This window comes from Mytilus trossulus, chromosome 2 (assembly GCF_036588685.1).
Source record: "Mytilus trossulus isolate FHL-02 chromosome 2, PNRI_Mtr1.1.1.hap1, whole genome shotgun sequence".
NCBI lineage: Eukaryota > Metazoa > Mollusca > Bivalvia > Mytilida > Mytilidae > Mytilus > Mytilus trossulus.
Window position 1 is genome coordinate 12,612,644 of NC_086374.1, and position 15,534 is coordinate 12,628,177.

General features: G+C 33.9%; 1 long non-coding RNA gene across 1 annotated transcript; it reads right to left on the reverse strand.

The window, feature by feature from the left end:
- Window positions 1-210: 210 nt before the first annotated feature.
- LOC134706518 (uncharacterized) lies at window positions 211-7,505 on the reverse strand. Its single transcript, XR_010105628.1, has 4 exons — window positions 7,374-7,505; window positions 5,042-5,202; window positions 3,680-3,796; window positions 211-349 (listed from the first exon to the last, which is right to left on the reverse strand). It is a non-coding gene; the product is annotated as an uncharacterized LOC134706518 (long non-coding RNA).
- Window positions 7,506-15,534: the final 8,029 nt, after the last annotated feature.

The window sequence follows — 15,534 nt, forward strand, 5'->3', positions numbered from 1 at the left end:
GGTTTAAACATTTTATCTGGCACCAACCTTCACCCTAACCTGATACAGTGGTTCTTGCATTTAAACTAGTAATGATCTTTATCGAAAATATATTAACACTTCCATGACTTTTAAGTTAAGTTGTAAAATCTGTTTTCAAAGCTATATCAATCATGTCAATATAAATGTTTCTCACTCTTTACAAATATTTACAGATGACAAATATTTCAGTTATGTTTTAGTCAACTTTAATTTTCAAATAAATAGAATTGTATAAGCAACAAAAATGAATTAAATTAATGTCAAATATTTGATTCCAAACTATGGACACATGGATCTTCTTTCTTGCATGCTGAAGTTGTTTTCTTATCTGTAAATATAGATTGAAATAAAATATTAATTTACATGGCATCTATGAGTTTGTTTAATAATAATTTCAGCTTTAAAAAAAATTTACAACAATATCTACTTATAGACTTGTGTATTATCTGTTCTTGATATGTATTCCAACATATAGTATTACACTGTAGTATCTTTGCATAACTGAACTAAAGCAAAATTGAAAATCGATAAAAGAACAGAGTTGCACATATCTTACATGCATCTATTAAATACAAGGGCAATAACTCAATAAATGAGTTCCAATGTCCCCCATGTTTCACATATATCTTATCTATTAAATACAAGGGCAACTACTCAATAAATGAGTTCCAATGACGCCATGTTGCACATATCTTATCTCTTAAATACAAGGGCAATAACTCAATGGTGAATGTGTTCATGTGACACAAATATCATATAAAGTTATAAAGGGACATAACTGAAGAGCATGTAAATGTGATGCTCCCCAAATTTGTATTTGATCCGAGTTTTGTGGTTATAAGTATGGTGTATAAGTTTTATATCATTTTGTGAAGGCAAACTCAAGTTAGTGAACTGAAAGGAAAAACTCAGCATTTTTTCCATTTTTTAAAGGGTCATAATATAGATATATTACAAAAGGATGTGGTATGAGTGCTAATGAGACAATTCTCACTCCAATTCACAATTTGAAAAAGAAAAAAATATTATAGGTCAAAGTATGGGCTTCATCATAGAGCCTTAGCTCACAGAGAACAGTAGGCTATAAAGGACCCCAAAAATGACTAGTGTAAAACCATTCAAAAGGGAAAACCAACAGTCTAATCTATGTAAAAAAATCAGAAAACATTTAAATTCTAGATCATTAAAAGTGACAACACCCAAATTAAATTTTCCTCTTTTTTTTGCAGTAATAAGAAATGTTTACAAGTTTCGTTACTTTTGGTTGAAGCTAACTTAGGTTAGAAAAACAGAAACTGAAATTTTAGCAGTTTTTCAATTTGTAAAGGGCATAACTCTTAAACAGTTAAAATGACACCACCAATAATCAATCTTGACACATGTTTTGTGTCAATATGATAAGCATTCTGTATATGTTTCATAACATTTAGTTAAGTTATTTAAAACTAAAGTTAGAGATTGGAAACCAACTTTGATCATTGAATATTATTTTTCCTGGTATAATTATTGATTTTGTTATCAGTAAATCAAAAGCAAACTAAATATTACTGTTATATATACATATAGATTCATAGATCTATAATCTGTCTTTACCTGTATCTTAGCATTGCACAAAGTCATATTTTTCTCTGACTATTTATGACTTTTTTACACTAAATCCATTGGATGTTGGATGTGTACTGATTGATAATTAGTCGATGCATGAATTTTAATTAGATGATAGTGGCTTTGAACTAGCTGACAGTAACTGTGAGTACTCTCAGATGTGCACTTGGTGTTTTTTTTTGTTGTTGTTTGGATAAATATACAAGTACTCAGCCCGTCTACTCTGTGTTGTATGACTGCTTATATCATTTGATGAATTGATCCTTTTTCAACTGAGTTTTATAGAATATTTGTTCTTATGTTGTCATAGTTGTACTGTAACACCACTGTCCCAGGTTAGAAGGAGGGTTGGATCTCCCTAACATGTTGAACCCACCCCACACATTCTGTATGTTTGTGCGGCTGCCTGTCCCAAGTCAGGAGCCTGTTATTTAACGGTTAATGTTTGTTGATGTGTTAAATTTTTTTTTTTTAGTTATTTTTTGTACATAAATCATTTGTAAATTAGGTGGCTTGTTTTCTAATTTGAATTGTTTTACATTTATCATTTCAGGGCCTTTTATAGCTGACAATGTGGTTTGGGCTTTGCTTATTGTTGAATGTTGTACAGTTAACTATAGTCATGATCATGATGATAGTTGTTAATTTCTTTGTCATTTGGTCTCTTGTGGAGGGTTGTTTCATTGGCAATCATACCACATCTTTTTTTTTATATTTGGGACATTCAAGGAAACAATTCTTTTAAAAATATTTGATCTGCAATGATTTTCAAACTTGTCTAAGATATGGATGACATAAAAATTAACAAATTTCATAACAAGAGTGCACACACTTAAATGTCTCGTTTTTTTACATTTTTTGTTTTTACTATAAATAATTGATATTATGTTGATAGATTAGTCCTAAATATAAAGATTTATTACAACTGTCACAACAACTTAACATTTACCAATGAACCAGAAAATGAGGTCAAGGTCAAATAAAACCTGTGCGACTAACATATTGTTCATACAATATTTCCATACACCATATAATTAGTTGACCATACCAGTAAAAAAAATAGCAAAACTTCAAAAATTACCTTTGACCACTGAACCATAAAAATGAGGTCAAGGTCAGATGACACCTGCCAGCTAGACATGTACACCTTTAAGTACAATCATTCCATATACCATTGTATACCAAATATAGTAGACCTATTGCATACAGTATAAGAAAAACAGACCAAAATTCAAAAACTTAACTTTGACCACTGAACCATGAAAATGAGGTCAAGGTCAGATGACACCTGCCAGCTAGACATGTACACCTTACAATCATTCCATACACAAAATAAAGTAGACCTATTGCATACAGTATAAGAAAAACAGACCAAAACACAAAACTTAATTATAACCATTGTACCATGAAAATGGGATCAAGGTCAGATGACACCTGCCAGTTAGACATGTACAACATACAGTCCTTCCATAAATTGAACATACAACACCTATTGCTTATAGTATCTGAGATATGGATTTGACCACCAAAACTTAACCTTGTTCACTGATCCATGATATGAGGTGCACTCGGAGTGAGGTCAAGTGAAAACTGTCTGACATGCATGAGGCCATTGCAAGTTACACTCATACCAAATATAGATATATCCTATTACATATAATAAGAGAGAATTTTAACATGACAAAAAAAATCTTAACTTTTTTTTCAAGTAGTCACTGAACCATGAAAATAAGTCAAGGACATTGGACATGTGACTGATGGAAACTTCATAATATAAGGCATCTATATACAAAGTATGAAGCATCCAAGTCTTCCACCCTCTAAAATTTAAAGCTTTTAAGAAGTTAGCTGCCACTGCCAACACCACCAGATCACTATCCCTATGTCGAGCTAAGCTTTCTGCAACAAAAGTTGCAGGCTTAACAAAAATCTGGTAAGAATTGTACACATTAGACCACTCATAAGGCAATTTTCCATATAATGAATGTTTTCAAGGGGCATGTATATACATTATCTATACCTGCTATATATTTTAATAGTTAAGTCTTAATACCTTAAACAAACAGCCCTCAAGTTCCTCAGGAATGCCAGGAAACACTTTCTAGTAAATAAGATATATGTCCTATCCCAATTGATTCATTCTCTAAATTTTATATGCAAAATATTTCCCCTGAAATAAAAAAATGATTACTAATTCATGTGATCATGCATACTAATATGGCATGTATGTTGTTGACATTGGAAACAAATGTTTTGCATTACTTATCAATACATGTACATGTATAAACAGGGTTCTCGCTAAGGATTTTTGAATGCGAGTCCAGGGACTCGTCATTTTAGCAATGATGAGTCCAACAGAAAGAAGAAAATATTTTATTGCAATATAATGTAATATTTTAGTCTCCATTTCCTAACAGAGCAATGAAATGACTTTAAATTCAGATCACTTTTAAACTTTTGCTATAAAATGATGATATTTGTGTTTAACTGTGTTCAGTTTATACAAAATATTTCAATCTTGATGCATCTGTGGACTCACCAGTTTTGAAAATGGTGAGTCCAGACAGATTTTGATGAGTCCAGGACTCATGGACTCGCCTTAGTGAGAACCCTGTATAAATAATGTTTATTATAAATACATGTACATGTACTTTGACCAAGAGGATACTATAATATTTCTGTGGAAAAGTTTCATTTCTTTCACAATAAATATATATTTTGTGTACATGTACAAAAACAATTTCATTAATCTCAGGGATAAAACTTCCAGTGCATACATGTACTACATGTTTTTGCTAGCTGGAACTCATTCACTTTACTGAATAAGCTAGTTCAGAAGAAATTTTGCAATTGCTATACATATATATTGTAGTTTGTTGTTCATGTCATATAGTAGTAATGCATTAATACAATGTACGTCAGGAAAAATGTCCCAACATTGTTTGGTAATCATGGTATTTTCACCCTAACTAATAATATTATAGATCATGTAGATATCAAAATTTTTTTTGGGACCATAACTCTGGACTACCATTCAAAGTTGATCTTTAACTTGTCATGATAAAACTTTATAACAAACATTAAATCAATATCTTCAAGAACAAAGTAAAAAGGTGTGGAAAACTGATTTGCCTGACTGATGAATTGACAGACAGACAGATGGAGTGCAAACCTTAAGTCCCCATCAACTTCATCGGTAGGAGACTAATTAAAGCAAATTACAAAATCAAGATTCTTTATTCAAAGCAAATTTATTATAAAGTTATTAACATAAACATGATAAAGAGTAAGCAATTTTTCTTCTAAACATTTATTAAAGGTACAAAAATGTAGCAGGATAAGCAGTAAACCTTCACCTTCAGTCCCAACTTTGGGAACACTGATAATTTTTATTGATAAATACATTTGTACTTACACCATGTACACATGTCATATATCTGTTTCAGTGTTTCTAGCTGCAGCACATGTCTGAATTCTTATTTCTTGTGAACTTCATTTTACTCCTTTAGCATGTTTAGCCTTTCATGCCGTTCCAGTTCTGGGGCAATTTGCCAAATGTTTCATTTCTTGTGAATCCTAGTAGAAATCAAATATCAAAATAATAAAATTGCTGGGTTTCAGTTTTTAATTTTCTAAAAAAAATAAACACATTTTAATTTTATTTATATATCTATTATATACATGTTATAGGGCATGTGTGGTTTGTAATAATATATATACATGTATACATGTATGCCTTAAGATTTTCCAGATTTTTAATAGGTGACCTATAGTTGTTAATGTCTGTGTCATTTTAATCTCTTGTGGACAGTTGTCTAAACAGCAATCATACCACATCTTCTTTTTACATTTTTTATATAGCTTGTACAATGTTTTACTGATAGTAAATTTGGAGGAGAAAACAGCAAATTTTGTTAAAGGGTCTACAGGAGGAACCTATAAATCATTGTAAGCACAAATAAATCAATTTCTAGTCTGCAGAAGCAACCAAACTTGAACACTCGTTCTCATTGTTGAATGCCTTACAGTGACCTATACTTTCTAATTTCTGTGCCATTTGGTCTCTTGTCCGAGAAGAGTCTCATTGGTAATCATACCATGCCATGTCACTTTTTTTTTATATTTCAAACTTCATTCTTTTTGAAACACAAAATATTATGCATTTAACTTTCAAATATCTAATGGATGCCAGGTCTTAAACATGGTAAAACTTTCCAAGCTGCACAGGTAAGTATGTGTACAAATGTACACAGAAGAGTTTTTGAGGTGTAAAACAGAGAATACAGCCACTTTTGTCCGTTCGTGATGATGAATCTTTTAAGGTTTACACTGTATGACTCTTTCTGTAGCCTTTTTTGTACAAACTTTTTAAACTTTAATTGTATAAAAACTACAGATATAATGCATACTAGACATGCTAGAGATAGGTCAGTTTGTACATATACCCAGGAGAAACTTGATGCATTAAGCATTATTATTTACTGTTTCATTGCATTTACATAAAAAAGAGGACTTTGTGCCCAAGATTTTTATAGAAAATCCACAGAGATTGTTGTTATAAAATTTGAAACATACATGTAGATTACTCACTTGCTTTTCTATGATTTCCTTGTGTTTATTTTTTTGCAAAAAGATTTAAGCAACCTGTAAACATGGTAAATTCCAAAACCGCTCGTGCTGAGTCACAAAGTTGAGCGCACCCTGGTCCATATTTACATGACTTACATTTGTTTTAACCAATAACTACTTTAATAAACTTGTTTTAAGAAAATAAATGCTAGCACTGCACATGCTGCATGCAATAATCTATCAGTCCTAAAGTTGCCAAATATGAGATAATCATTACAACATTGTACAAGGATGAAGGCTGTGGATTTTCTATAAAATTTCCATATGTTTAACATTGAATCAACACAAGGGTACATAATCCTTAAGTAACCCGTTTAGTAATGAGTTGTCAAACCTATTTGCAATCGCATTTTTTCACTTTTTCATAAGTGGGGCGAGTTGGAAAACAAGTTCAAGAGAGGGGCGATGTGTTAGAAGGTTGGACAAGTAAAGTAATCTCGGACTAGATGAGTTGGTGAACCAGTGGGTCGATTTTCCATTGGGGCAAGTTGTTATAAATGGATTTTAACTGCATGAAACACAGAGGCTTGTTTAGTGGGTCTAGTCCGAGATTACTCTGACGTCCAGCGTCTGTTTTGCCAGACAAGCTGGGGCCGTGGGACGTCAAAGCTCATCCGTATCAAAAAGTGGATATTTGTCCACCCAAATAGATGCGCTTATTTGCTTCTGGTGTAGCTGCAGAACCGTAGCTCTTAGGTCCTTATGTTGTCCGCAAATAGTCAAAAAATAACATAAGGACCTAAGAGCTACGGTTCCGCAGCTACTTCTGGTGCTGACTGACAACCTTGGAATTATATATATGAATTATATAAATCGGGCATCAATCTGTTCATTTTTCATTTATCTTTTCATTTATGTGAGTTTCACCTACCTGCCATCTTTAAGTTTCCATATTTAAACAGTTTTGACATTTCCACTTTTTGATATGGGACGAGCTCTGACGTCCCACAGCCCCAGCTTGTCTGGCAAAACAGCCGTTGGACGTCAGAGTAATCTCGGACTGTATAAGTGGGTCAGACGATGTTTTACCTGTTTACTGTCAACCTTGTCTGACCCACTAAACAAGCCCCTGTGCATGCAATAATTGAAAAGTGGCAATAAAATATCTCTATATGTACCTTTTCTTCGTTCTCCTTAACGATGCTTTCATATCTATCTGTATTTAACACTGGAAACTGGTCAAGATGCGTTCCCACTGGTCATTCCTTCACAAGTCAAGAGTTGATGTAAGTTTCACTTCCGGTATGACGTAGATTGACAAAAATCGTGCAGACGAAAATATTGAGGTGAGGCCAAACAAACAAAAAACAAAAAATGAATCTGATAAGTATGTAAAAGTGTGATCTTCTTTGGGAACATAGTGATATTTACTTAGTAGCATTTTTTATTTAGCCATTTTTTTTCTAATTTGCACAAATATCAGAAGAGACGGTCTTTGACTTTGAGTTTCAGAATATTTATTTCCAACTGAAGGTGGCCAGACCAGGACCAGCATATTTATTTTCTGCTCCTCTAAAAAGTGACATGAAATCTGCAACCCTCTCCCCCAAATGGTCTTACCCTAAGAAAATCCCAGCTTTTATGGTACAGATCCACAGGCGGATTTAGGTGGGGACAAGGGGCTGCTTTTCAGGGAAAAAAATGGTTGGTTTAATAGAGAATCAGTGATTATTCACTGAAGCAAGACTGGAGCAGCAGTCAGTGGGCCCCCACTTAGTACATGTATATTCAAATATTTTTTATTTTTTTTATGAACATTTCTGGATCCGTCACTGAGATCCCACACTTTGGTAAAATAAAGTTATAAAAATAGGGGCTACCCGAGTGGAAAAAAAGGGGGGGGGGGGGAGGGGGTGATGTTAATTTGTCTGGTTGCTATTGCTGGTGGAATAGTTTGATATATTATTTGATTTGATTTAGTTTTTATTTCTGCAATTGTTCAAACAATTGAAATCATTGCATTTAAATTAAATGTAATTATTCAGCTCAGCTTTGGATGCTGTGATGAGCAATTCTTTTTTATGGCCCCACCTATGATAGTTGAGGGGAATTATGTTTTTGGTCTGTGGGCCTGTTCGTGCTTCCATTCGTCTGTCTGTCCCACTTCAGGTTAAAGTTTTTGGTCAAGGTAGTTTTTGATCAAATTGAAGTCCAATCAAGTTGAACCTTAGGGAAGCAAGTTAACTCGTACCACTGAAAACTCGTACCATGTAAACTCGTACCAAGAAAGTTACTTATACCACTGGAAAGTCGTACCATCAAAAAATATATCCCAAATTACGAATATTGTATGCTTTTTTTTGGTATGCCAAACATTGCCGAATAAGAGTTTTGACGACCACACGATCATGGTCCACTTAACACAGAAAATGATAGTGCGAGTGGGGCATCTATGTATTATGGACACATACTTGTTGTATTCTATTCTATTATTCTAATAATTATGATAGTAATAAGTGTGAATATTATAGGCATATATGGCAAGTTCTATATCATATCTACTTAAGTTCTGGGATATTTGACACACTACTAAAACCACGTAAACATTAAGATATAAAAAAGAAGATATGGTCTGATTACCAATGAGACAATTATCCACAAAAGACCAAAATGACACAAACATTAACAATTATAGGTCACCATACAGCCTTCAACAATGAGCAAAGCCCATACCACATATAGTCAGCTATAAAAGGCCCCGATAAGACAATGTAACGAGAAAACTAACAGCCTTATTTATGCAAAAAACTGAACGAAAAACAAATATGTAACACATAAACAAACGACAACCACTGAATTACAGGCTCCTGACTTGGGACAGGCACATACAGAAATAATGTGGCGGGGTTAAACATGTTAGTGGGATCCCAACCCTCCCCAAACCTGGGACAGTGGTATAACAGTACAACATAAGAAGAACTATAAAAATCAGTTGAAAAAGGCTTAACTCATCAGATAGACAAAACATACAAGTGGATGTGGCAGATGTTTATTTTATGACATACATTATGGTTTAACATACGATTATATGAATAAATACGGTTAATTCAGTTTCTCAGATACAATTCAGTAATAAGGTCATTTACACCAGTCCAAATCAATATATATATACTAGTTTTAGGTATCAGACTACTGGATAATAACGGTTCAGACTGTCAATGTTAACTTTTTCTGCTTTATTAAAGTCAGTTTCTCATATTCTATTCAGTAAGAAGGTCATGTATAATTGATGTCTGGAATGAATGTAAGGTGCACGTCTGTCTGGCATGGTTCATTTGACCTTGACTGAATTTTCATGGTTCGCAGTGGCGGATCCACAACTTTTCCTGAGGGGGACCCAGTCATGCTTCAATGATTCCCTTTATAATCAACCAATTTTTTCCCACGAAAGGGGGGGATGGGCTCCCCAGCCCCCCCCCCCCCCCCCCCCCCCCCCCCCCCCCTGGATCCGCCTATATGAAATTGGTCCATATTAAGCTTTCCTTGTTTGGTACTTTCTTACTATTAGCAGTACATGTATGTCAACTATATTTTTTGCATGTAATAATTGTCAGGTGAACATGTCTGTCTGATTTCCTTTATCTGACCTTTACTGCATTTTCATGAATCATTGTTAATTATATAATGTAAAGTTTATATGAAATTTATCTCTGGTACTATCAATACAAAATATTGTGTGCACTCTAGTTAGTTTTAATAAATTTCAATTATTAGATATTTTATAAATAATCAATTTATAAAATGTTTTTATCTGACATTTCAGTTTTTACCTTTGAAACTGCAGTTGAACATGACACTTATTCTGAATGAGTCAAATTTGCTTTCTTTAGAATATAAATACAAAATAATTAGGGCCTATTAGATAGACAGGTTGCCCTAAAGTGATCAGTCGTCTGTCTGTCTGTCCATCTGGTCTGTTTTTCTGCCCGGAAACAACACATTCACTCTGTGGTTAAATTTAAAAAAAATTAATAACTTTCTTATACTATTTTAAATTTGTACCAAACTTGGACAGAAGCTTGTTTATGATCAAAAGCTAGTATCTAGAAAGGAAATTTTGTTAATATTTGGTACCTGTGTACCTGAATTTTACTTATAAATAGACTTAGTTTTTCTTCCAGTTAACATTACATACAGTCTGCAGTTAAAGTTTTTAAAACATTTATTTGATTCATAAACTATCCTGAAATTTTTACCAAACTTGGACAGAAGCTTCAATCAAAAAGATAATATCAAGAGGAATATTTTTATTGATTGTTTTCTTCATTTTTGTTGAGCCTGGGAGTTACAGCAAAAGTAGGCGAGACACTGGGTTCCTCGGAACCCTTACAAATTTTTTATGAAAGCAGGCAGCGAAAGAGTTTGTCCATAAGAAAATATATTTTAAAAGGATCACATAACTTTTATTTTTTTTAAAGGACTGAGGGTTATAAATGAAGGTATAGAACAATACAAAAATACTTCTAGTGATCAGTGTCTTTCTGTCTGTCTGTCTAGTTTGTCATGTCAGTTTTCATAAACAAGGCTAGCTTCTTAAAAAGTTGATCAGAGTTTGTAAAGAATGGATGGTGATTTTACATGTATCACAAATTAATTGACATGTACAAAACTATTGGATTAGTCTGGGATTAAGAAAGAAAGAGTTAACGTAGCAACAACAAACCACAGACTGTAATGAGTTCACAGGAATGGTCAAAAGTTTACACATCATGTTTTTAAACAAGGAATAACAAGAACAGGAATTATAAAGTAGCTTCAACTTAGATAGAACTCAATAAGACCAATTGACCAACCAACAATGATGATTAATTAAATAAAAACAGTAGTTTAATGTAGACCTGAATGAGGGGGGCAAACAGAAGAAGGATGTTAGGACTCTGTTTAGATTGGACCACTCACATGGCAACACTTAAACAACAGGATTCATGCTAGAGGTACCAGATGAGCATTATGCTGAAATAGAAGATATCTTTTTCTGTCCAGTGGCAAGTAATATCAACTGCATTTTTTGGAACACCTCCTTAGAATGAGATATTATAAATGGTAGAAAATACAAAATATATTTGATACCGGTTCAACTTTATCAGCCATTGGGGAATCATTCTTCTACATGCATATGAGACACTGTCACACAATTACCTTGTAAACATCAAAGGAATACTGATCCAATTCCATCATCAGGTGGAGTCCTCCTTCCTTGGCTGTTTCGGCGCTATTCCACAACAACCTCCAGAGGTGCGCCGGCTCAGGTGATCAATCTGAACCTGGAACTGGATGGCCTACACGGCTCCGATGTCTCAGCTGATGTCATTGCTGTTCTTCTGTAACTGAATGCTGAACATTCTGTATCTTTATCTGTCCATTATCTACACAATGACTGTTCATTGTTCTATCACTTTGCACTTTTCCACACTTCGTCTCTTTTCCTCCATATCCACTGTGATGCCATTTCTGCTTCTCTACACACTTCTGTAATTAGTGATTCCTCTCTGCTCCTACCACTCCCAAGGTCCTAAGTGCTCTCCACATTGACTGTCCTGCAAAGCCCCTGCATCCGACTTCTATTGCCAAACACCACGTCCTCCATCCCCGCTGTTTGCATTCCTCTACTAGCTGCTGGTATTTTGCCATCTTTCTTTCATAAGCTTCCTCTATTCTGTCTTCCCATGGGACTGTCAGTTCCAGCAAGACCGCCTGCCTAGTTCCCTGTGGCTAAATGACTATATCTGGTCTTAGCGATGTTGCTGCTATTTCTGCTGGGAAACTCATGCGTTGATGTATGTCTGCTGTCATCTGCCAGTCTGATGCTGTTCCAAGTATCCCTAAACCTTCTGCCTGGTTGTTTTTCTTTTCTCCAGCCCTCACAAAATTTACAAATGTGAATCCGATGTTCTTCTGCATCAAGTATATCATGCATCTCCCACACTATTGGAATCTTTGGATTAAATTATGGAGTAGCTGGAGACTCATACATTTGATATATATATATATATACAAGACATCAATTAAGAAATAATTTATGAGGCTTGAATTTATTCTGATTTTACTATATGTTGGCTCTTGATTTTTTCCATTCGAGTGGTAGTGAAGTCTAATAATTTGCAAAATAATGAGAAACAGTTGAACCATACTGCTGCAAAACAAATGAAGTTCCAAGCTTGAAGAAATGCTTGTGATTAAGAGAAACCTCATAGAGTAGCAACTGTAAACAACTGATACTAAGGTAAACAAACATTTTCAACAATTTTGTATGTTCTTTAACAATGAGCAAAGCCCATACCTGGTACCACAAAGTAAGCTATAAAAGGCCTTGAACATGTTGAAAGAAAAACGTATAACTATAAATTCACACTAGAAAACTAACGGCTATTATCAAGATTATCCAGGCCACAGAACCAGAGTGAAACAATAGTACTAGATTTTATAAATCCTTTCAGTTTCAATCAATGTCGATACTAGTACGTAAATTTCACTCTCTTTTGTATTGCAAAGATAGATCCTACCTTATACAAATTTTGAATATTGGAGTTATTATACTGCCCTCAATTAATGACTCATCAGCAATTGTCATTATTTGTAAGAAAATTTACCAGAAACAAGGATATATATGTAGTTCAGAGACCATACCGGTAGCATGGGGAGTTTGGACAAACCTTCCCATGAAACCAAATAAGCACTGTTAAAGTCAACATTCTGTTCAAATTGTGGCTGTTACAGTCAAGTTTATGAGTCCAAATACCCCACCCCCCTTGGAAATTCCTGGCTACAGGCCTGGAGACAATTGAAACTAGAAGAGCAAAGAAGACATTTGTGACAGATTAAGTAACTACTAAAAAAATGAGAATGGCAATTAGGATTGTGTCAAAGAGACAACAACCTGACGAAAGAGTGGAAAACAGCCAATTGGTCTTCAGGGCCTTCTTTGAATTGTCCAACTCAGGTTAGTACAGTCTGTCGACTGACAACCAACCCCCCTAGTTTGACCTTTTGAACCTTAGTTAGTTAACGCGTCTATAACCCTGGGTCTGGGTAGATTTAGTCGAGTTTCAAGAAGGCGTCAAATAATACAAAAATGTAACAACAAACAAAATTGATACAAAATAATTGTTTTTATGATGTCTCATTTCATGGATTAATGAACAAGGTTCAGTTTTGGTGGTCAAATCCATATCTGAGATACTATAAGCAATAAGTCTAGTATATTTGGTGTATGGAAGGACTGTGAGGTGTACATGTCCAACTGGCAGGTGTGATCTGACCTTCACCCCATTTTCATGGTTCAGTGGTTATAGTTTTTGTGTTTTGGTCTGTTTTTCTTATACTGTATGCAATAGGTCTTCTATATTTTGTGTATGGAATGATTGTAAGGTTTACATGTTTAGCTTGCAGGTGTTATCTGACCTTGACCTCATTTTCATGGTTCAGTGGTCAAAGTTAAGTTTTTGAGTTTTGGTCTTTTTTTCTAATACTATATGCAAAAGGTTAACTATATTTGGTATATGGAAATATTTTATGATCTATATGTCAGTCCCGCAGGTTTTATTTGACCTTGAACTTATTTTCACCGTTCATTGCTCAGTGTTAGGTTTTTGTGTTTTAATTTGTTTTTCTTAAACTGTAGACATGCAATATATCAACTATATTTGTTGTATAGAAGAATTGTTTGCTGTTCATGTCTGTCTGGCATGGTTCATCTGACCTTGACCTCATTTTCATGGTTAATTTGGTCAATGTTTAGTTTTCTTGGTTAATGTTAAGTTTATGTGACAGTTGTAATAAAGGTTTATTTTTAGGACTTTCAACATAAAACCAATGATAAGTAAAGAAGGCGAGACATTTCAGTGTGTGCACTCTTGTTTCAGATATATTAGGTTTGGGTTTTTTGACCGATCCTAATGTACGATCTGACCCCAAAGATATTTTGGATATTTTTCAGTATAAAATATATATCTATATATAACTTCCTACTATACAAATTTTTACATGATTTTATCTGGGAATCCTGAATCTGGCAAGGATCTACTTTTTATAGTTGACTTTGATTACCGTTAAGATTTAACTAAAAACTTTTCTTATATAAGTAGACCTTATAAGTATTCAATTCTAGCAGAAAAACTATGCTAGTACTTACAAAATAGGCTTTAAATCATAATTGTTCAATTAACTTATAAAAAGAAATAAAGGGGGGAAAACATTCCATCCAACAGAATCAAATAAAACATAATTAAAGCATGTGCATGGGTAAAATACAGGCTTCAATAGGTAGCTGCTTATACAATGTGTCAAGTTCTTAACCGAAAGCCAGAAATAATACAAGAGCTGATATTCATGTATCAAACTTTTTAGACTAACGGAAATATTCAGATATTGCAAACAACTACAGAAGAGGTTCTGAACTTGGGTCATGGAAATAGTTTAGCAAAAATAATTACAACAATTTGTAGACTAATTACCATGCCAAGGATCTGATAAAAAATAAGTATTTCAATTAAGAAATAAGGAGGCTCAAGGGTACAAACAATTCCGCAAAATATAAACATTTTATTTCTTACACTATTAGTTGTAATTTCATGATATGTTACAAAAATCAACCAATACATCATTTTTTTTTGGCCCCAGAAGACATTTAAAATGTTTAAACCATTAAAAAAGCTCCAAAATAACTCCCTTTTGTGAAAAAGTGCCATTTTTTTTATTTTGCATTAAAACTTAAATATCTTTTTTAACTCATTAGTGACCTATATTTTTTATTATTTTTTTCATACAAGTTGTACTAACACTAAACTATTGTAAAAATTAAGCGATTTCTGTAGTTAGGTTCTTTTTTTTTATTTTGATGTTACCTTTTTTTCTCCTATTAGTTCAACAGAAAAAAATAACCTTTTACTTTTAACAAAAATGCATGCTTTTTTTCGAATGCAGATAGTGAGCCTAAATGAACCGTAACCCCATTATATGGCCATATTTGTATTTTATTTTTCTATTAAGTATTGGATGAAGTTAATTTTTACCAAAAAACAGAGATTCCTATATTTCAGATTTTTTTTTATTTAACCCGCTTGCTCCTATAATCAGAGGTGGATTTATGGGGGGGGGGGGGGGGGGGGGGGGGGGGGGGGGCCAGGCCCCCCCTTTTTGGGAAAAAAATTGCTTATATAGGGAATCACTGAAGGGTGACTGGAGCGGGCCCCCTCTTAGGTCAGTCAGTGGTGCCCCACTTATGGAAATTTCTAGATCCGCCACTGATAATATCATTTTCTGTTTATCTTAACGATAAAA